The sequence below is a fragment of the Lygodium microphyllum genome, unplaced genomic scaffold (genome assembly GCF_053477565.2).
Source record: "Lygodium microphyllum isolate KBCC unplaced genomic scaffold, Lygodium_microphyllum_v1.1.10 scaffold_44, whole genome shotgun sequence".
NCBI lineage: Eukaryota > Viridiplantae > Streptophyta > Polypodiopsida > Schizaeales > Lygodiaceae > Lygodium > Lygodium microphyllum.
The window spans coordinates 837,746-859,103 of record NW_028229527.1 but is presented as its reverse complement, the minus strand read 5'-3'; the positions used below and the strand labels follow the sequence as shown (position 1 = coordinate 859,103).

At 44.9% G+C, this 21,358-nt stretch overlaps 1 pseudogene; it reads right to left on the bottom strand.

Moving 5' to 3' along the window:
• Positions 1-3,103: 3,103 nt before the first annotated feature.
• On the bottom strand, positions 3,104-21,004 carry LOC148008933 (uncharacterized; annotated as a pseudogene).
• Positions 21,005-21,358: the final 354 nt, after the last annotated feature.

Below are 21,358 nucleotides of genomic sequence, written 5' to 3'. Positions count from 1 at the left end.
ACTACTGGGCAGGAGTGATGTCGAGTCCCACTTGGAACCCTAGATAATGGACGGCCTACCCTCTACTGACCCATCTAAATCCCAAGTGGACGTCCCACTCCGTGCTAGAGTCCGGGTCTATGAGAAAACCAACCAACTTTCGCTAGTTGATTTTTGCTCCCGTTGCAAACCAGAGTACCTGAAGAGCCAGCCTCACTCTCTCCAGCATCAACTCATCGTCCTCAATGTAGAGTGCTGTATCATCTGTATACTCTGAGTCTAGCAACCGAGTTTCCTCCCTCACGAGAAGTCGGAGGCCGTGTAATCCGCTCACTCGAGACCTGAGAAAATGAGACATCCCCTCTGCAAAGAGTAGGAATAGGTACGGGGCCAGGGGATAGCCCTGTCGGACCGATCTCTCTAGCCGAAACTCCTCCCCTCGCCTACCACCTATGAGAACCTTGTTGGTGGCCGATTTGTAAAGTGCGGACACCCCGCGAATCCAAGCCTAGGGGAAGCCCGACCTCATCATGGTGCCCTCTAGGATATCGTAGTCCACCTTGTCATAAGCTTTCTCGAAATCCAAGAGTAGTACGACTAGTCTTTGCCCATTGTGCTGAGCCCACTCTGTTGCCTTGGAGAAGGTGAATACATTGTCAAGGATGCTCCTATCCGGGACAAAGCCGGTCTGTGTGTCATGGATAATGTTTGGAAGCACGGGGCATAGTTGCCTACCAATCATCTTTGCCAGTGCCTTATAGGCCACAGACAATAAGGTGATGGGTCTCCACTGGGAAACCTCCAACCTGTCTCCCCCTTTGGGGAGAAGATTGATAAGGAATGCCGAGAGACTCCCTGGCATCCGTCCTGAAGTGAAAATCTCTTGGAATGCCATCAGTAGGGGGTGCTTTACCACCTCCCAATAGGTAGTGAAGAAAGCCTTAGAGAGGCCATCCTCTCCTGGGCATTTCTGCCCGTCCTGTGTATGGAAGGCCTCCTCTAGTTCGAGGCTAGGAGGGAGTGTCCCATCTCCTCTGTGAGGAGAGACGGGATGTGATCCCAGACCTATTGTCTACATCGCTGTCCTCTAGTTGAGACTGTGTCCTGCTGGAACAGACACATGTAGTAGTCAGTGGCAATCTCCATCACCTCGTCTGGGCTAGAACGAGTCCTCCCATATTGATCTCCAAAGCTGCGTATGTGCTCTCCTAGGGTGCGAGGCTGGTGTACGTGGAAAAACTCCCTGCACATTGTGCCCCCTTTCCGCGCCCAGGAAGCTACTGAGGTGCGGAAAGAGAACTTCGAGCGCCTGTCCTTAAGGCCAGCAATGGCTGCTCATGTACGCACCTCCTGTGCGTGGAGGGTGGAATCCCCTGGTGCCTCCTGTAATAATCTTTGCGTGGCTGCAAGGTCCTGCTGAAGTCCTCTCTCCTTCTCCCAGCTTTGTTGCTTGGCCTGTATGGCTGCCTCTTGGCAGATACTGCTCGACTCAGCTAGGACCTCTGCAACCTCTGCGATCCGGTCCCCCTTGTCCCACTCCTTGGTCCAAATCTGCTCAATCGGTCTCGTCACCTCCTCCCTCCTATAGATCGAGTTTGGGATCTGACAGGATCGTGTGTCAAGGGTAGATGCTTGAGGATCAAGTGTTAGGAGAACTGGGCAATGATCGGACAGTGTGTGGTGCCCGCTAACTGCCCAATCTGGTCTTTGCGAGAGCATCCCCACTCTCCCACATTAAACTTGTCCAACCACTCGAGCAAGACACCACCTAGCTGCCTGTATCCCCAAGAGAAATCCAGCGACCTCTCCCTCCTGTGGAAGGCAGGATCTCTCCAGGCATCTCGTGCTCCTATTGCCAGTAGGAAGACCTCCCATGCCTCTTGTTCCTTCCTAGTCATGCCCTGGTAGTTTCTGCCTCTGCCGTGCTGGTCTTCTAAAGCCTCCAGGTTGTTGAAGTCTCCTCCAACGGTCCAAGAGTTCACCTTTGGGAGTTCATCCGCAATCTCCACCTAGAACCTGTTGCGTGCCCTAACTTGAGTAGGGGCATAGACATTGAGGACCCTAAGGCATAAGTCCCCGATATCCAATTTGATCCATAGAACCCTTCATGCCACTATTGTCTGGTGGTCTCGTACACAGGCGGTGAGACTCGGGCCAATAGAGGTGCATACACCTCCGCTCTTGCCATGGGCACCGATGGCGTGCTCCTAGTAAGTGTGCGAGCTGCTCGGGAGTACCTTCCCTACCCTTTGAGCCTGGGTGGGAGTGAGCTTGTGCTCCTATAGAAGTAAGATGTCGATCCGTTTGGCAAGGGGAGGCTACAGCTCTTGCCGAACGATCAACTCCTTGGAACCACATTTCCCACTATAGTGGAGGCTATTCACATTCCAGGATGCAAGGTGTAAACTCATGGGGAGACTTGTGACTGACCGAACAAGGATATGTTCTGTGTGGAAACTGTAGACGAAGAAGAGGAGCTATGAGGCATGCGGATACGCTTCGCTGTTGGCTTGGATGGTGAACTCCATTCCCCCATGGTAGCCCTCGGTCACCATGGAGGTGATGGATGCGCCTGGTGGTACCACTAGGGGATTAATCAACTAGGCTAAGAGGTGAGACTCGGTACATTGGCAGAAACGGGCCGCTTGTGCCAGGGGCCACTCAATCACATCTACTGGCATAGTTTTTCCATACGTGAACCAAACGTCAAACGCAAACGCGTATGAAAGTATGAAACGAGTATGATTTAGACCCTAGACCTGAATCATACGTGACCCTAAATTTTTAACATATTCTTAACAAAATATGAGAAAAATACACAACTTTAAGATATGATAAACATGTGCTAATTTCAAAATAAAAGAACAATGCACAACTCTTGAACTTTGAAGACTGAGACTCCAGAGTTTGAGTCAATATAGAAGGATTCATGATTCATCATTCAACTTTCAAGGAATTGACATGATACATGATACATCTGTCATCAAGATTCAAGCCAAGTTGCCCAATGCCAACTGCATAGTAGACTAAAAACTGAAAGGGAACAACCAAAAGTAAAACTGAAAACTGCATAATAGAGTCGCATCATATATCATGATTCATGATTCATCTGTCATCAACTAATCTACTCATCATCTTCATCATTCTCAAGAGTGCAGTCCTCCTCCTCCTCCTCTTGCTCATCATCATCATCATCATCATCATCATCATCATCGTCGTCGTCATCATCATCATCCTCCTCCGTCTGATGTGGACCAAGAGAACTCGAGCCAAGAGCATCACTAGTGCTTGCCTCCCTTTGTGGCACTGGCAATGAGGCTATGATGTCCTCTTCCTTTCCTATTTGCTGCAATGCAAGCAATCTATCATCATCCTTCTCCTTGTTAAGCATGTCCAATGTAACCTCAATCTTTTCATAGCGTGATTCCTTAATTTTATTGATAAGATGAAGGTTTGTATGAATATATACAAGCTGCTCAGTACATTTTGGAAGCAATTTATTCCTTCTCTTTGTTTGAATCAATGAAAATGTGCTCCAATTTCTCTCACAAGGAGAGGCACAAGATCCTTGTGAGAGTATCCTAAAGCCAATTGCTGCAATCTAGGTACGTATGGGCCAAATGTCTCCCACCATTTCACACCCTGATGCATTATTTTCTCATCTCTTGCAAGTGGCTGAGAAAATGCACCTGATTCCGACTTGTACATGTCAAGCTCATCACATAGAACAGCTTGCATATCCACATCATATTTTGTGTACCTCTCTATCACTGTTATCCATCCTTCATGCACGATTCCATAGGAGTGTGTGTTTCAGACTGCCTGGATCCAGGGAAAGAGTCGGCAGATAAAGGCGACCACATTCTGTATGCTTTTGTGTAAAGTCGTCAACATTTTTTAATTAAAAAAAACGTCAAGTCTGCTATGGGGTTTTCAGATGTCTGTTTTTCAGATATTTACAGACGTCTGAAATTCATTTCAGACGCGTCTGAAAACAACTATGTCTACTGGCACTCTCCATTGTGGGGGGATGTGAAAGATAATGCTCAGATGAGGACCTCAACCCCTACCCACGAGTTGATATCCATTATGCAACCCAGCCACTGCTGGGAGAAAAGTGACAGTCCACCTTCTTCCATTCACTGGGAAACGCGGTCTGCCACCTAGCTCTTCACATCCTCCTCTACCTGAGTCGTCGTCCAGCCTCTTGTGTGGGAGGTCTGACAGAAGAAGGCATAGTTTGGTCCATCTGGTGGTGCTAATAGATGGACCTTGCCGCTCCTAGCCATGCGTACCACGAAGATTCCCACCTCTAAGGGTAGTGGGAAAACTCCGCGCTTCACAACTCTTAAATAGGACCACAGCCCATTGCGAAAAAACTCCTATGGTAGCAGTTGCGTCTGTCTTGGGTAAGTGTGGCATGCGGCATGGATAGATGAATTGGTAGCTGTGTGAGGGAGGGAGGGGGGGCTAGATAGCCGATGGATGGAGGATGTCGATGTCTAGGGCTCCTTATCTCTTGTGGGAGGGGCGGGGATGGGTGGGGAAGGGGTCACTTGTACATTAGGTGGGGATCGGGGGTGGGGTGGGGCGGCGGGGGTGAGGATTGAGAGACGGTAGGGGGTTCGGATGCACCCACCGGGTGTGGGGGGGGGGATCCAGTATCTTTGGGGGAGGGGTGTTGAGAAACCCTTCACCCGCAGTTTGCGTTTTTTGCGTTTCTGCGTTTTGCATTTAGGGTTTGCAGCCCCAAAAAGAGACGCCATCCTAGACTGACTATGCCTATTTATAGGCCACTCTCTCATTCATTCACTATGGTTGATTCATTTAGTTCATCACCTTTTCTCTCCAGCCTCTCCACTACCCTCACACCCCTTTAGGAGGACATTGCGGTTCGTGGTTCGTGGTTGTCTTGATCATCTTCCTTGTGCTACGGCACCCTTGTTCCCTTGTATCACATTCACTCCATGATTCAAATCTTCATCATTCCATTCATCAAAGTTTCTTTTCTCTTCTCTTCTCTTCTCTATGTTTGCCGAGTTCACTTTGTGTTCCTTCCCACAAACCCTACTATCTCGCTGGTATGTCATCTTTTGACATGGTATCAGAGCTCGATCTGGTCACCTAGTAGCGAAGATCCTCCACTCTAATGAAGGCAAAGACCAGTGGCGGGTTCGGCATCCACTTCTCTTCTTCTTCCGCTGCATCAAAATCTCATTTTTGCAGATTTTAGGTGTTTCAGCCTGCTACCCACACCCCCTTCGTAGAGGACATCTTAGCCGAAGTTGTTGATTGCTGTCTCCATCAGTTGGCGCCCGATTTCCAATCCTCTTCACGCAGTTTAGATCTAATTCCAGCCAGACGACTGCTGTTCCTGTGCAGACCTGCTGCCATATAGCCTGCTACATCATCACAGTCCTGCTGCCTGCGTTTTTAGTATTTCTCTCTCCTCACTTTCTCTACTGGTTGCAGTCTCTTACTGCTGGTTACATCCTTTTCCCATTGGCAGCTCACTTCTGGCCCTTCCACTACCCTTCCACCCCTTAAGGCAGACATTGCGGTTGGTGCTTCACATTGCCCTCACACCCCTTGAGGTGGACATTGCGGTTCGTGGTTCATGGTGGTTGACCTCATCCTTCTTCAGTAAGACACATTGGTATCCATGGCTTCTTTACCAACAGATGACCAGACTACTCGGTGCTCCTACTGTGGCATCACTGGACACACTACCGATGCTTGTCGACTTCGACCTTTGCTCCCCACTCCTTCTTCCACTAGGCACTCCTTGTGCCACCTCTCCTTTCTGGGCCACAGAGATTGTTCTGCATTCGCTATCAGAGTACTATGCTCAAGGCAATAAGATGCATCCGATGTGCACTAAGTCCTTTCGAGCACATGGAGGATTGATTGGCACTACGACCTCCTGGAGATCGTCGCAATGCCAACAACAGTCTTCTCCCACTTATTTTTAGATACAATGGCTTCCACGACCTACGGCTTTGCAGTCCACTCCATCGAGAGACAATGATTGTTTTATATCGTCTCCTCGTCAGTCTGCTCCTTTAAGAGACAGTGGCTGCTCAACTCCTTTCTCTTCTTTGGCTACCTAGTCCGCTCCACTGAGAGACAACGATTGTTGCCCACCTCTTGCTCATTCTGAGTCCCACCCGCGACTACTCAGGTTCGAGAGGCTATCTCTGGGAGCTCTTCAGCACCCCAAATATCTTCTTGAGCACAATGGGCTGCATTTCCTTCGTTATCATACATTTTGGAGTCTGTGATCCATGAGTTTTTGGATTCCCTATCTACTTGAGAGGGGGATTCAGAGGAGGATGTTATTTCTTTGTCCTCAAAGGGGGCATCTACTTCTTCTTCGACTTTAGCAGGGGCCCCTACACCTCCCACCTCAGAGAGGGAGCCTACTCCACATGAAGTTCTTCACCCATTCTTTACTCTCTTGGGGTGGCTGTCTTCAACCGGTCATCTCTTCTACTAATTCCCAGGATCTTCAGGTACCACCTAGATCGAGATCTCGAAGGTTCAGCTGCGACTTGGTGACAAGGCCTTCGTATTCCTTCCAGCATGGATGCACGGAGCTAGTGGCTTCTCTCCCAAGGTTGTGTTTTGGGTTCTCTAGTTCACTCTGTCTACTGGTCTTTCCTGCAGGTTTCCTTTCCGGTGGAAATCTTGGATCTTAGGGATCCTCTACATCTTCTTCCTCTTCTTTTTCTTGCATTCGTCCCTTGGTCAGCATGAAGCCATCTCCCGAGATCGAGTACGAGCATATCCTTATGGTTCTCGGCACCGCACAAAGTTCGACATTCCTTCTATGCATTGCATGCTTTCATCATCTTTGTATCAGGTCAGTTGGGTAAGTGAACAATTTCCCCACGAGGGACACTGTCCAAGTGGCACGTGCCGGAAGAGCATTCTTCAGCATGTAGCATTGCATCTCCACCTCACTCTTCTCTTGTTTTTCTTTTTGGGCTTGAGAGGGGGTGTTGAGAAACCCTTTATTCTTCACCCACAGTTCGTGTTTTTGCGTTTTTGCATTTAGGGTTTGCAACCCCCAAAAAGGGGCGCCATCCTAGACTGACTATGCCTATTTACAGGCCACTCTCTGATTCATTCACTACGACTGATTCATTCAGTTCGTCATCTCTTCTCTCCAGCCTCTCCACTATCCTGACACCCCTTCAAGAGGACATTGCGGTTCTTGGTTTGTGGCTGTTTTCATCATCTTCCTTGTGCTATGACACCCTTGTTTCCTTGTATCACATTCACTCCATGATTCAGATCTTCATCATTCCATTCATTAGAGTTTCTTCTCTCTTCTCTTCTCTTCTCTTCTCCATGTTTGTCGAGTTCACTCCATCTTCCTTCCTTCAAACCCTGCTGTCTCGCTGGTACGTCATCTTTTGACAAGGGGGGTGTAGGTTGGGGTCGGAGGAGGAGTCGTGGAGGGGGGGGGAGGGGGAGGGGGAGGGGGTGGGGGTTGTGGGCCCTCGGGTGAGGCGGCCTGTGACGTCTTTTTGGAGGGTGGATGTGAAGATCTGTGGACCTATCGGGTAGGGCGAGGGGAGGGGGTCACGTGGTGCTTTGTCAAGGGGGGACGCTCGGTCTCCAGCTCCCTGCTGTGGCTGTGTCCAAGGAGCTTCCTGTGCCCCCCTGTCGTTTGTCTCTTTGTCATCTTTGTACTCGTGTGAAGCTGTCTGCATCCACCTCTGGGCCTGTCGGCAGAGCCGCCCTAGCACTGAAGTGCATGGACTCTGCTGCCTAGTGCCCAAAGTCATGGCAGTGCAGGCAATCCTGTTTGCCTAAAGGAGTGTGCATGTGCCTCAATCTCTAGGAACTGTGGGATATTCTTGACCTCTTTCATTGCCACCCGTACCTTTGGGACTTGTGCGGTTGTCACTGCATTTGCGAAAGACACGGGAAGGATAGTGCCGAAGAGCCATCCAAAGTCTTCCACCAATTGGTGGTACTTTATCACCAGGCCAGGATAGAGAAGGGTGACCGGGTGCCGAAGAAACCTATTGTGGAGTGCAAATGCCTCCAGTGTGAAGCCACTGTGCCAAGGGACCATGTATATGATCCCTTTCGTGGACACATAGGGTGAACAGCCTAGTAACTCACGAACTGCGTCTGCTGAGTTGAGCCGAACCATGAAGATCCCTTGGCCAATTAGAACTGCCTCCACGATTGGCATTGTGCCGATGTGCAGCATGGAGTGGAGCCAGTCCCAAAGCTGTGCCCTGGCTGGGGAATGCCCTATTACTTGACCATAGATTGCTGTTTTCTTTAGCTCCAGCTATGTAGCCTGGACGGCTCAGAGCTGCTCCTGAGAGAGGACGACGTGCAAGGTGTTTGATTGGGGGGTACTCGTTGAATGCGTTGGCGTCTGACGAGAGTTTTTCATTACACGTCCCTTCTGAAAAACTACCAATCACGTTGCGGTGCTACCTGAGGGGGGAAAGTTGTTGTAGATGGAGGGAGAAACTGGAGGGTGAGGGGGAGGGGAGCTGCTGTTTTTAGCTGTGGGGGAGGTGTTGGATGCCACGGATGGTCGGGTTATGATAGGCACCGCACAGGGAGTGGTGGGTTTGCCGGACGGAGCCAGGATTGAGGGGTGGAGGCAAAGCGCTTGGGGGGGGGGGGACATCACAGGGAAAATGGCAGCGCCTCAAGGGGCGCCTCAAGGGAGGGAGATGGGAGGGGGCAGTGCGTCCTTGGACGACGGGTGGGGGGAGGATGCGCAATGGCCGTGGGCAGACGGGGCGGGTGTGAGCAGTCGGGGTAGGGGTGATTAGTCGGGGTGGGCGAGCAATCTAACGGGCACGAGCAGTCGGGGCAGGCAAGCGGTCGGACAGGCGCGAGTAGTCGGGGCGGGGGGCAGCAGTGTGACATGATGGGCATGGAACTTAGTTTGTGTTTGATGATGTACTTACAAACATGGGGATGTAGAAGGCTTGGCTCTAGCATGGGCAATAATCTCCTATATTAGTTTGTGGAAGTGTCATTGAGGCTTGTATTGGGGTCTTGGACATGTGGATTGGCCAAGCTGGATGGGTCGATCAATCAATACCCCTCGTGTATGCATAAAAGGCTGGGGTTGTAGTTGTGCTGAAACCTGTTGGGTCTCTCTTGTGAAGAATCTTTAAGTTGCCTTTGAGTGGGGCCTTGCTGTCTAGAAGGTACTGTATTCTTGAGAAGCAAGTCTCATAGCCGACGTATCTCCAAGAGGAAGAGACCAAGGCCCAAATCCATCTTTGAAGAGGTAGTGGAAGTGGCCTCGGATCTCATAGTATGGTGGGCATCGGGAAATATATTGCTCCTCTATCTTTGGCTCTAGCTGACATATTTGGCATGTCCTCTTCTGGTGGTACCACTCTCAATCTCTAACCGGTGTGAAGAAGTATGCGATTGCTCAATACCATATCTAATCCCATGTGAGAGGTGGGTGTCCATATATCTTGGGCGAACAATAAATCCATCATTTTTGGTTTGGAGAAGATGCTCTCTATAGAAAGTCATCTTTGTCCCTATCTCTTGTTTTGGTGCCAATCATGTCCTCACATCTAGCTGGGTGAGATCCATCTTGATAATCCTACCAATCTTTGGGTTGCTCAAGGTAAGTGATGCTGCATCAAGGGAGTATTGAAAGGGGGGTTAGCTTGTCCATGCTAAAGCCATGTAACTCAAACCAAGCTGACATCTATGCATATGAACATGAAGTGTCACCCTCCTTGGCAACCTGTTGAGAGGACTGAAGAGTGAATGATGCATATCTATGTCTAGGTAGATCCCATAATTTGTGTACGCATATGACTAATTGTGTGAGGGTCTCCACTACAAGTGGTGTAGTTGCTAGCTCAACTCTGACGATCTTATGTGGTACCAAGGCCTTACATTAGATCATCCTGGAAATCATGGATGCAAGGGGTCTCTCCATTGACCTCCAACTATCATATGTGTGACCTGATTGGCTGTGATGATCTGGATGGGGGCCTCATTCCTGTACTCCGTGTAGTAATGTGGACATGACCAGTGTATCAAAGGGCCACATCTTGGTACGGGGTTCCTGAAATTGTACCTATGAGCACATCCTCTCCAAGCTAGCCAATGTTGCATATCTTGAAGTCAATCTAGTATCTGTTGCCCCTCTCAGAGAAAGTGGAACTTATGAATACTTCAATGTATGTATATGAATCCGCATACTCCAACGCTTGTCCATATGTGAGTTTAGGTGCTGAGCTCCTAATCCACTGTGCTGTATTGTTAAACACCATCATCTTGGTGTTATTGAGGTTCAGTGAGAACCCACTATTTATTGCATGAGAGTGTAGTGCATCTAGGTGTCTTTGTAGTCCCTTTGGAGAATCAACTAACAGTACAATCTCATCTGTGTATAAGAGGAGAGTATTGAAGTGCGAGCTAGTGGAGCTCCTCTATCTCTCCCCTGGGATATGTAGTTAGCAATCTCATCGATTTAAAGACCAAACAATGAAGGAGAAAGGGGGCGTCCTTGCTTCATCCAATGGTGGAGTGAACAAGAGCTGAAAGGCCCTCAGGTGTTCGTACTTTGCTACCAATAGCTCTCTCATATAGTTCTAGGATCCTCCAACTAAGCTCCTTGGGTACTCCCATAGCATGTAGTTCGTGTATCAATCTATCTCTCGGCACTATGGCAAAGGCTTTGCGGAAATCCACAAAACAACAATAGATCTGTTGGCCGTTAGCCCTACCCTCCTCAATGATCGCTCTGAGTGTGAATGTGATCTAATGTAGAGTAGCCTCTTCCTATGCCAACATGTCCCTATGCTTTGAGCCCCACATCTCTACCCACCTGCTCAACTCCTTAAGGATGGAGGCATGTAGTTTTAGCCAATGTGCGTCCAACCATAATAGTCCAATAGTTACTGGGTAAAGTGGGATCTCCTAACTTGAGGATAAGTACAATGGTGTTTGTGCTCTAGCTCATTGGGAGGCCCTCACGCATTGCTTTGTTAAACATGTAAGCTAGAAACTCTGCCACCAAATCTCTAGCATGAATCAAGGCTTGACTACTAATCCATCATGGTCGTGTGCCTTACCTTTGCTAAGTCTGCCAATGGCCTCACGGAGTCTTCTCTCTATAAATCGCACCCTCTAGTATTCTGATGAGCTCTACCTCCTATATATCCTTTGTCTCTTTAGAGAAGAAGTACGGCAAATGTTGGTGGGCTGTAAGCTAGGTTTGTTCATAAGTAAATTGCAAATCCATAGGGAAAGGTAACCATGATCCACTACTACTCTGAGGAGATCTGGTGAGATTGAGAGATCCTAGATATAGGGCATAAGCATCGGTGGAGCAAGTACATAGCCTATTGTGCTAGCACTATGTAGATGGGAGTAACATGTGAAGGAGCTTGATGGGGGGTATCTAGCTAGGCCATTAAGGATAGCTAGTCCATGTGCTGTACCCACCCACAATATATCTCATCCTTTCGATTTGTAATTCTGCCATGTCTTGCTCTTGTAATATCTCTTTAGATGTATTGAAGAAAGATACTTGATGGAAGGCTGTTGTGGCATTGAAGTCTCCTAATAGGATGACATCTCCCTCCCTTGAGATCTCCCCAATATCCTCATCTAGGGCTACATATGGTGATTGCCCCTTGGGTGGGGCGGAGTGAGATGCCATAGGAGGGAAATAGCATATGGCGATGTATAAAGTGCACTCCTCACCTTGTATTCTCACCCACATATATCTAGATTGCTCATCTCTACGAACCACGTGGATCATTTGACCCCTTGCTACTCTTGTTTGTGCATGTCTTTTTTCTGGTTGGTGATTCCCATCTATAGCTTGTCACCCGTGGGAGTGTATTATGTGGTCCTTGATGTGTCGCTGAGTAAAAAACTATGTCTCTTCCATTGAATGTCTCTTTAAATGACCCCACATCTAGTCTTGGGGCTCTATTACAATTCCATGCTGCTACTACAAGGCTGGTTCCATACGTTTTGCACTCTCTCCATGACCACCACTTTTCCTCTGTAGAGTAGAAGGCTAGCTTGCCTTCCTCCCTAGCTGATTCTTGGTATATATTCCCTCATGTGGGCAAATTGGGTTGGTGTGAGATCATCCCCTAGAAACACATCTGTACCTTTCAATGTGTTATGTTGAGCGAGAGTCTTCCTAGCCTCCATGGTAGGGAAGCGAAGAATGAGAGCACTCTCCTTTGAAATCTCCCCTTCAGTGCGCTTCTTGCCCACTCTCCAAGCTGAGGTGTGCAGGTCCTTCTTGATTCATCAATGCATATAGCTCCTTGGTGTCCTCTTCCACCTTCTCAAGCATTTTCAGCTGTGTTACCTAAACATGCAGTGCTCTCACTTTCTGCCTTTGTTCCTCCTCTAGTGTGTCATTAATTATGGTTGTAGGGGATGCATGTGTTAGCTGTTTCCCTTTCTTTGCTACTTCAATCCATTGTTCCATTTTCTCTACTTGTCTTTGAGTCTTCTTGAGCATTTCAACCCAAGATACAGCTTCTTTGGTGGTCTCCTCTTCCTTTTTTTGGAGACGCTGCATTTCCTCTTTAATTCAAGCAATCTTCTCAACCATGTCTGGTTGAATTTCTCTCTCTTCCAATCTACGATTGAGTTGTGTTTTCGCTAGCTCTTGTTTGAGTAGTTTGATTTCTTCATCTTGGGCCTCAATTTTCAGCTCAAGTTTTTTGATGTGGTCACTCAGTTTCCTGTTAACTGTGGTCAATCCATTGTCATATTCTCTTTTAATTTTGTTGATGGCATTGGTGATTAATAGCTCTATCTGCACCTTTGCCATTATGACAGGTTGGTGCTTGAAAGGAGCGCTCAGGTCAATCAGCCATGTTGCTGTCAAATAGGTGCAGGATAGGGGAGCAGGAAGCTAGCAGCTGACAGGGCGCAGGGGACAGAAATGAAGGTGCCAGGGGCAAGATCCAGGGGGAAGGGAACTGGAGGGGATTGCCAGGAGCAGGCAGGGACTACCACAAACTGATGGGGTGCTTGCGAGTTGCTGATCTTATGGATGCTTCAGGCGTAACATGGCAGGCGGGTTCACCGCTTCCTGTCCGTTGACAAGGATCACGGTCAACATTGGGAGTTGGCGCAACGTGTCACATCAGGTAACGCAAGCAGGGGGTGGTTGAGAGAGAGAGAGAGAGAGAGAGAGAGAGAGAGAGAGAGAGGAAGGGGGGGACAGGGAGGGAGGGCTACAGGCTTGCACTGTGCATAGCCTGTGGAGAGGCGCGCACTGCCTGATTGTCTTGTTTTGGGGTGTGTTTCATGTATTCCAACCCTGTTTATGGGGCCTACAGCCTTGCATGTGCTGCTTGCTGTGACTGGAGTATCACCTGTGCTGTCATTGGACCTTCAGACCTGCCACAACATTGTAGTGAATTTTCCATGACGATTCTACTGAGGGGGGACAAATCAACTGCATCAGACGACTTTGTTGATAGAGGGACAATTGAGTGATTGTTGTGCGAGCCAAATAGGTCGTGTCAGTTCAGTACTGCAATTGCAACAGTTCTGTGGTGTTGTGACAGTCCTGTGGTGCAAGAGATTTGCATTTGTGTCAGTCCTCTAGTGTCGTGGCAGACCTGTGGGACTCTCCTGAACTGCAAATATTGCATGTTCAGACTGTAAACAACAATCACATCCGAGCAATAGTGCAGTCACATGAACACCTGTGATTTGACTAGTGTGATAGCAGGGATCTGCACCCTGCAGTAACAGTCTAAGAAGGAGATACAAAGAAAGAAGAAGAGGCAGAGAGGATGCAGAGAGAGACCTGTTTTCATTTAAACCTGCAGAGGCACTGCTCTATAGTAAAATCCTACCTGTAGTGGATCGCTTTTGTAACAATTGACAGGCACAGACAGCTAGCATGCATAATATCTGCTTGCTGACTGTCTATCAGCATGCAAGATCTCTGTGTGGATGTCTTCAATGATGCAGTGGTAGACGCCTTGCAGTCGGAGATGGATGCGGATGAAATGACCCCGAATTCTAACATGGAACATGCTTGAGTCCCTTGTCAAGTGTTCCAAGTGTGTTGGGGCCTCTCCAATGGAACGGACAAATGCATTGCCTTGTGGGGAATTGCGAACATTGCCATTGTGCTTCAAAGATGGGTTGCACTTTGTCCTATGCTCAAGTAGCGGGGTAGTCGGATGACTCCGAGGACTTGGATTGGGAGTATCTTTTGGAATTTTCCAACACATTGCTTGAGGAGTATTGTGCAACATAATCATGATAATTGTAGTAACTTTGAAGAGAGTGATGTGATTGTTATATTGTGGATACAAAAAAGATGGTGTGTTCGTTCTCCTTCCATGAAAAAGTGACCTTGTGTTCTTCACTGCCAGGATTCCTACAATGTCTTGGGTATGATCATGGTTGATGAGTGTTGTGCAAGAGGACTATGTAGAGTACATCTTTCTGGCCTGAAGGGGATTTTATTAGGTCTTGCTCCGATCCCCTCACTTGTGTGAGGTGCTTTTAACTTAGCTGGCATTGTTTTATGATCACAAATTGATGCATGTTGTCCCATGGTGGCGCATGGCAGACTTAACACAGAATTGCTAAATCAAGAATGTTTGGTTTGGGTGGAGTGGAGAGTTGCCCAACCATGTATTGGCCCCTTCTGCTTGATGCTTGACTAGGATTGGCAAGCAAAGTATTGGCACCCCCACGTACTTGAGCCATCAATAGATTAATAACATGCATGCTTTGGAATACCTCTCGCAAGTGTCCCACTTGGCTATGGGTGAATTCCCTTGGTTTGCACACTTTGCATTTCCGTCTCAAATGGGGAGCCTTTGTGGGACATTGCTTCAATTGCAAAAAATTGGATCACTTTTTGGCATAATGTACTTAACGCAAACGAAGAGACAATATAGACAAATGAAGCTTTTGTTGTACAATAAGATGACGCGGTCTTGTATATGCATATAGATGCCCAGCTGCTGTAGAGGGAAATTTGGGCAAGGGCAAACAATCGCTTTCACCCCTCACTACTGGTGTCCATGGTTGGTAAGAGGTGCAATCAAGAAAGGGCAAAAAGTCAAACGATGTTCAGAACATTGGATACACAAAATGCCCTATGCACCTATGTAGGTTGTAAGGACAAGCCTTTGTCCCAAGGTGGTGGTGTTACATTTTCGAGCGATTAATTAATGTCGTCTCTAATGTCCCCATTGACATTAGTAGCTAATAAATTGGCCGAGGCCCAAAGCTAACATCAAATATCACCTAGTACTTGTCAAGTATAACTTATTACAACTTTTGCCTCTAGCGCCAATTGATATCTTGCGACCTTGGGTCCCACAATGCCGAGTAATTAATTTGCACCTCGTATATGTAAGTCACATTTGCACATTTGATTAACTTTTAATCAAATGCTAAACAAAGCAATGAAATTTGAAGAGTGGTAATGACATGCTGGCTTAACAAAATGTCTTTCTAATCCAAGGCCTTCCTTTGGTGAATATTGATTGGTGCGCTTCGTCCTATCTTTGCACTCTCCAAGCAAAGGATTTTCAATAGTTGCTACTTTGTCAGATGTAACCCAACACACACACCCACACACCAAAGATACCTTTCTTGCTCAGTGGCATGGAAGGTTTGGTTACTATCGGCAATGTGGTTTTAAGTGGTTGGGCCATTGATGCTTTCAAAGGATTGGGTTTTTGGGCATCCTAAGTTTGTGGACCTTATGTAGATTAATATGAAAGTGCTCTTTCCTTACGCTTTTGGGGTGGTTGGCACATATGGACCATGAGGAATGCATTCATCTTTGATGCTTCATTAGGCGTGCGGTCATATAGCTTGCGTGAAAGGACTCCATTGACAATTGGACTTCATTGACTTAATAGATATTCTCCCTAGACACGATTTGCTTCCGTGGCACATCGTAGTTTCTTCTACCCTCCTTTAGTCACTCTATTTCCTTTGTACCTTGACTTTGATGTCTTAGATTTTATGCATGATGCCTTAAAGTCTTGTAACTTGTTTATACTTTTTTGTAATTAACACAATTACCTTTTATGAGAGAGAGAGAGAGAGAGAGAGAGAGAGAGAGAGAGAGATGTGTGTGTGTGTGTATACGCTAGTGGATTTTGTTAGCATGGCCGCATAAATTTTTACTTCACACATGCATGTACGCATGCACACATTAAGACAAAAACATAGGATTAACTCTCCATGTTGATTTTATATTGCTTTGTTGTCCATGACTTTCTTTGTTGTCTACTTGCATGCTTGTAGGTGTACATTTTGTCTTATTTGGAATATACTTTCTAAAGAAAAATGTTTGTCTCAATGAACCTTCTATTGATGCATGTAGTGTATACTGTATTATCACATTCAGTGTCAATATCAATGCATGCATTATGACAAATGGTATGAATATTCAATCTATATTTACCTTTAATATACTTGATGAAATCATCTTGTTAATGTTCTATGTAATAAGATGTGGCTCACTTAACATGTTATCTTGATGCATTGTGTGCATTTGTATGATAAGTAATAAGGATTGTTCCAAAAACAACTTTCATGCTTGGTTCTCACGAATGGTTTAAGATGAGATGCATATTTTGAGAGTTATGTTTGTTTTTCATGTGAAGCTACTCCATTTTTGGTTGTCTCAATTTATCTTCATTCTTTCTTATTTTGCAATAGCATTGGCTTCAACGAACAAGGGACACCTAGATATTGTGCTTTAATTTTTGCGAATGATAAGAGTAAGGTAATGGAGAGAATGGTCGGGGGTGTCCGCATTCAATGTTAGTAGTATGCCAACGTTGCTTTTATGGTCAAGGTCCTCTCATTCAATGTTAGTGGTATACCATCTTTACTTTTTTGATGCTAGTGGATAGACGTGAATTAACTCTTGTAGAGGGATAACAAACCATGGACGAAATAGGTGAAAATATTGAGCAAACTTGTTGGGTACCGATCTCTTTTAACATCTACAAATGATATGATGGCAAGGGTAATTCATTGAGTAGGATTGTGCCATTGTGACATCAAACCGTCTTGGAAGCATCTCGTTGTAAAGTGTAAGCTTTCTATTTGGTTAGCTTAATTAGAAGTCTCAAGGAAGTCCATGTAACATGAAGGTAATATCTAGGTGATTGAGGTTTTGGAGCAAAAAATTGCTAAATCTCACAATTGATATAAGTAAATATATCCTTGTTCTTTTGCATGTACATGGGAGATTTTTGTGAATTGATACCTTGCATGCTATTTTGGGTCTATTGGAATTGTGTCATGGTACATATAAGCCCTTTGCTACTATGAAGTTGAACAAAGCTAAACCAGGCTTTGCTCATCTATCTTCACGATAGTGTTGCGCCACTTTGGTTCCAGTTTTCATGCATCCTAGGACTTCATACTCAGACCAGCTTTTCTAATGCCAAAGAGGTTTGCATGCTGCACCAAAAGCCTTTCTCTCTCATTGGTTCCGCTATTTTTTAATGTGTGGATAGAAGTCTTGATGAGAGAGTTAATGGTGTACATAGAGTTGATCCTCTTGAGGCTTAGTTTTGTTGAGACATTGAAGTTACACCACAAGCATATTTGATTTATGTTTATCGTGTCTTTTGCATGACTCCTCCAAAGTCTTCCTTGTGATCTCTTATCCACGATAAATAAATAGTAGGGCCTCATGCACCTTTGTATTTGAGCTCTAATGATTTTTATCATTTTGTCATACTACTATTCTTGAGCATTATGTAGATGTCTTTATTTCCTCTTATGTTGTATGAGGTTCTCCCTCAATGTGTGACTATGACTCTTCGTCTTGTCCTTCCAAGGTGGTTCTATTCCCTATGGGTTGTCAAACACTAGCAGAGGAAATGCCATTCATGGGAGTTTCAAGGGGACTTGAGAAACTTTGCCCCATTGTGTGGGTTGGATGCTAGATATAGGGGGTTATGTGAAGATGTAGGTATCTAAATTTTCATCTCCTTCAACTTGTGGTTGCCTTAACTTGAAGATTTAAGGTGTTTCACCAAGTCTTCTTGCTCATAACTATGTGTCTTGATTTCTCGGCCAAAGTCATGTAGAAGAGTAGGTGTGGCTAAGTATAGCTTCACTTTTAGGTCTTCGGCACAATTAGACATTGGCTGTGTGACAATACGGATGGCCTTCAAGTATAGATCGTCTTGTATGACCTCCATGTGATTGTAGACTAAAGCTTATCTAAATGAAGGATATTAGGTTCATTATGTCCTCTTTTCTTAGTTGCTCCCTCTTTTACATTGTTTGTTGTACTACCAATTAGCTCCTAATAGTAGACAATATCATTGGAGGAGTTTTGAGATTAATTTTTGTCCGTGTAAGAAATTGAGAGAGACAGTACCATGCAATTTATAAAGTACACAATTGGGGAAAAAAATTGTAATCCAAGAGAAAATTAGCCTTGGGTGGGTAAAAGCACAATTTCGTGGTAGAATAAAAGGACTAGTTTTGTTTGTGTCCGGTTGGTGCTTTCATTAATTCTTAATTTGGATTTTGGAGGGAAATCCATAGATAAGAAAAGTTGAAATTGTATAGAATTTTAAGCACATTGTCGGTCCAAATGACGTCAAGCCGTGATGTACGTTTATGGTGTCATTATGATGTATGGATGGAGTTTAGTCAAGTAGACTAGAGTTTGAGCCAATGAGAAATGTCCTTATCTCGCAAATGAATCTCGCCATCATTCAATGGATGGGGCATAGAAGACGTGCTAAAGCTCATTGTCAGATACAACATGAGCTCTCAACACAACCCTTGGGGTTCTTTGTTGTGCCGCTCAAACTCGCTTCTCGGTGCTTTGCATCTAGTGAAGCCCCCAATGACGAAGTGAAACATGAGGACAAAATTCTCTCACAGTATCAACAAGACAAGTGCGGTCTGTGGCGGAGGAGAGATGGATCCCAACCATTGGCGCAAGCAAGGATAGTCGCTTTACGGAGCAATCTGAGAAAACATTAGTTTTATTTAATGATGAAGACAAATCCTCGACAAAACCTAGAGGTGAGCTTCCATGGTATTACTTTGTTTGGGATTCACTTTGTTTATTCTGTATTTTTCTAGATTTAGCTAGGACTTCATGCAGTTTGCCATACTGGCACATGTCAAGAATTGCGTGGTGGGGAGATTTGCTTGAGAGCTGTTGTGCCAAACACATGCTACGCATAAGAGGAAGCTCACTCAAGAACACGAGAAGAGAGATGGAGGCCAAAACGTTTTTTTGCTAGTTATTTTTTTTCTTCCACACATAATACAATATACATAAAAGAAAAAGAGACAACATAAAGGAAAGTGGCCTACTACGTCAAATAATGCATAATTGACTATACTATTCAATTGCCATGATAACTATATCAAATGTAGGTAGGTGCAATAAGCTAAATATAATAAGTGATAGATCAGTGACCATGTGAGGATCATAATGACCAATGACATACTAAGTAGAGATATATTGATCTATCTAACTAGCGGTCCATTGTTAATGTTCGCATGTGTTGAGCTTGCCATCTCAATACTTCCCTTGAAGCTTAATTGTATCCTTGTAGCTCTCAGTAAGCTTCGAAACTTTTGAAGCTACTCTATATCCATTGCCTTCGTGAAAATGTGAACCATTTGATCGTACGTGTGGGTGTATACCAAGTCAATTTGTTTTGTAAGTATCTTCTCTCTCACAAATCGGTAGTGTAAGTCAATGTGTTTTATCCTAGTATAGTATATTGGGTTCCTAGCTAGTTGTATGTTGCTCATGTTGTCATAGTGAATGACAAATGGACCATCTCCTTGTATATCCAATTCACCCAATAACTTTTTCAGCCATATTAGATCACATACTATCATAACATCTTTATACTTGGCCTTTATACGTGATAAAACAACTGTAGGTTGCTTTTTACTGCTCCATGTCAATGTTGTACTACCAAGGGAAAACATGAATCTGCTAGTAGATCTTCTATTTGATATGCTATCAATCCACTCTGGATCTATGTATTCAAACACATGTACATTCTTAGTTGCCTCATAAGAAAGTCCATAGTATACAGTGGATTTCACATACCTCAATATGTATTTAACTGCATCCAAATGTGGCTTTCTAGGCATCTACATAAACTAACTGATAAGGGAAACAACATTGGCCTTGTGATATGTAAATCTAACTTCCTACTATTCTACTCAATATAGTAGGGTTTTCTATCTCATTTTCAACATCAACACTCAACTTTATATTTCACTCTAATGGCGTTGAAAGATGTTTCTACGCTGTCATACCATAATTGGATAACATATCTAAGCCATATTACCTCTGGGATAGCCAAATACCATCATCACATCTAATCAACTCAATACTAAGAAAGTACCTCAATTCATCTAAATCCTAAATCTGAAACTTTTTTTTTTAAAACTCAACTTCAATAATCTCACTGTCACTATCACTTGTGATAATCAAGCTATCCACATAGATGACTATGATGACCAAGTTTGTATCTTCCTTACTCACATAAAGTGAGAAGTCAGTATCAGAAACGTAAAAGCCAATGTTGACAAGATACTCTCCAATCTTGTCACATCATGCTTTAAGTACTTGCTTTAGCCCATAAAGCACTTTCTTTAACTTGCATATATATGTGGGATGCCCTAAATTATCATAACTTACTGGATGCTCCATATACATCGCTTCTTGCAATTCACCATGTAAGAAGGTATTCTTGATATTCATTTCTTGCAAATTCTAACCTTTGGTTGTTATCAAAGCAATCATACATCTATTAATAATTGTCATCCTAGCAACTGGACTGAATGTCTCTTTATAATCTATACCATATGTTTGCACATAGCCTTTTGTAACTAGTCTAGTTTTATATCTACTAACCAAACCATCTGCATTGTGCTTGATTTTGTGAATCCACTTAGAGTCAATAGTTTTCTTGTCCTTAGGCAAGGGTATGAAATCCCAAGTGTTAATGGCTTCTAATGCAGCCATCTCCTAATCCATTGCGACATCTCAATAATGAACATGACCATTGAAAACCAAATCTTTTAACAGGGTATCTGACCCTACTAGACTTGCGTACCACTATATTAGTTTATGGAGCATTTACATTATCATATACTCTTTGTATACCTTATTTTCTAACTGAAGAAATATTAAGCTCATAATCTAAACTCTCTAAACCACTAAATCCCAAATGATTAGTAGATACATCATTACCATACAACACTTTTTTCTTTCCTTTGTCTTTACTTGCAATACTTGTAGATCCACATGAAGATGTGGGGCTACTCTTTAGTCTCCTATACTAAGGGTTAACTATAGACTTAATACTAGATGATGGTT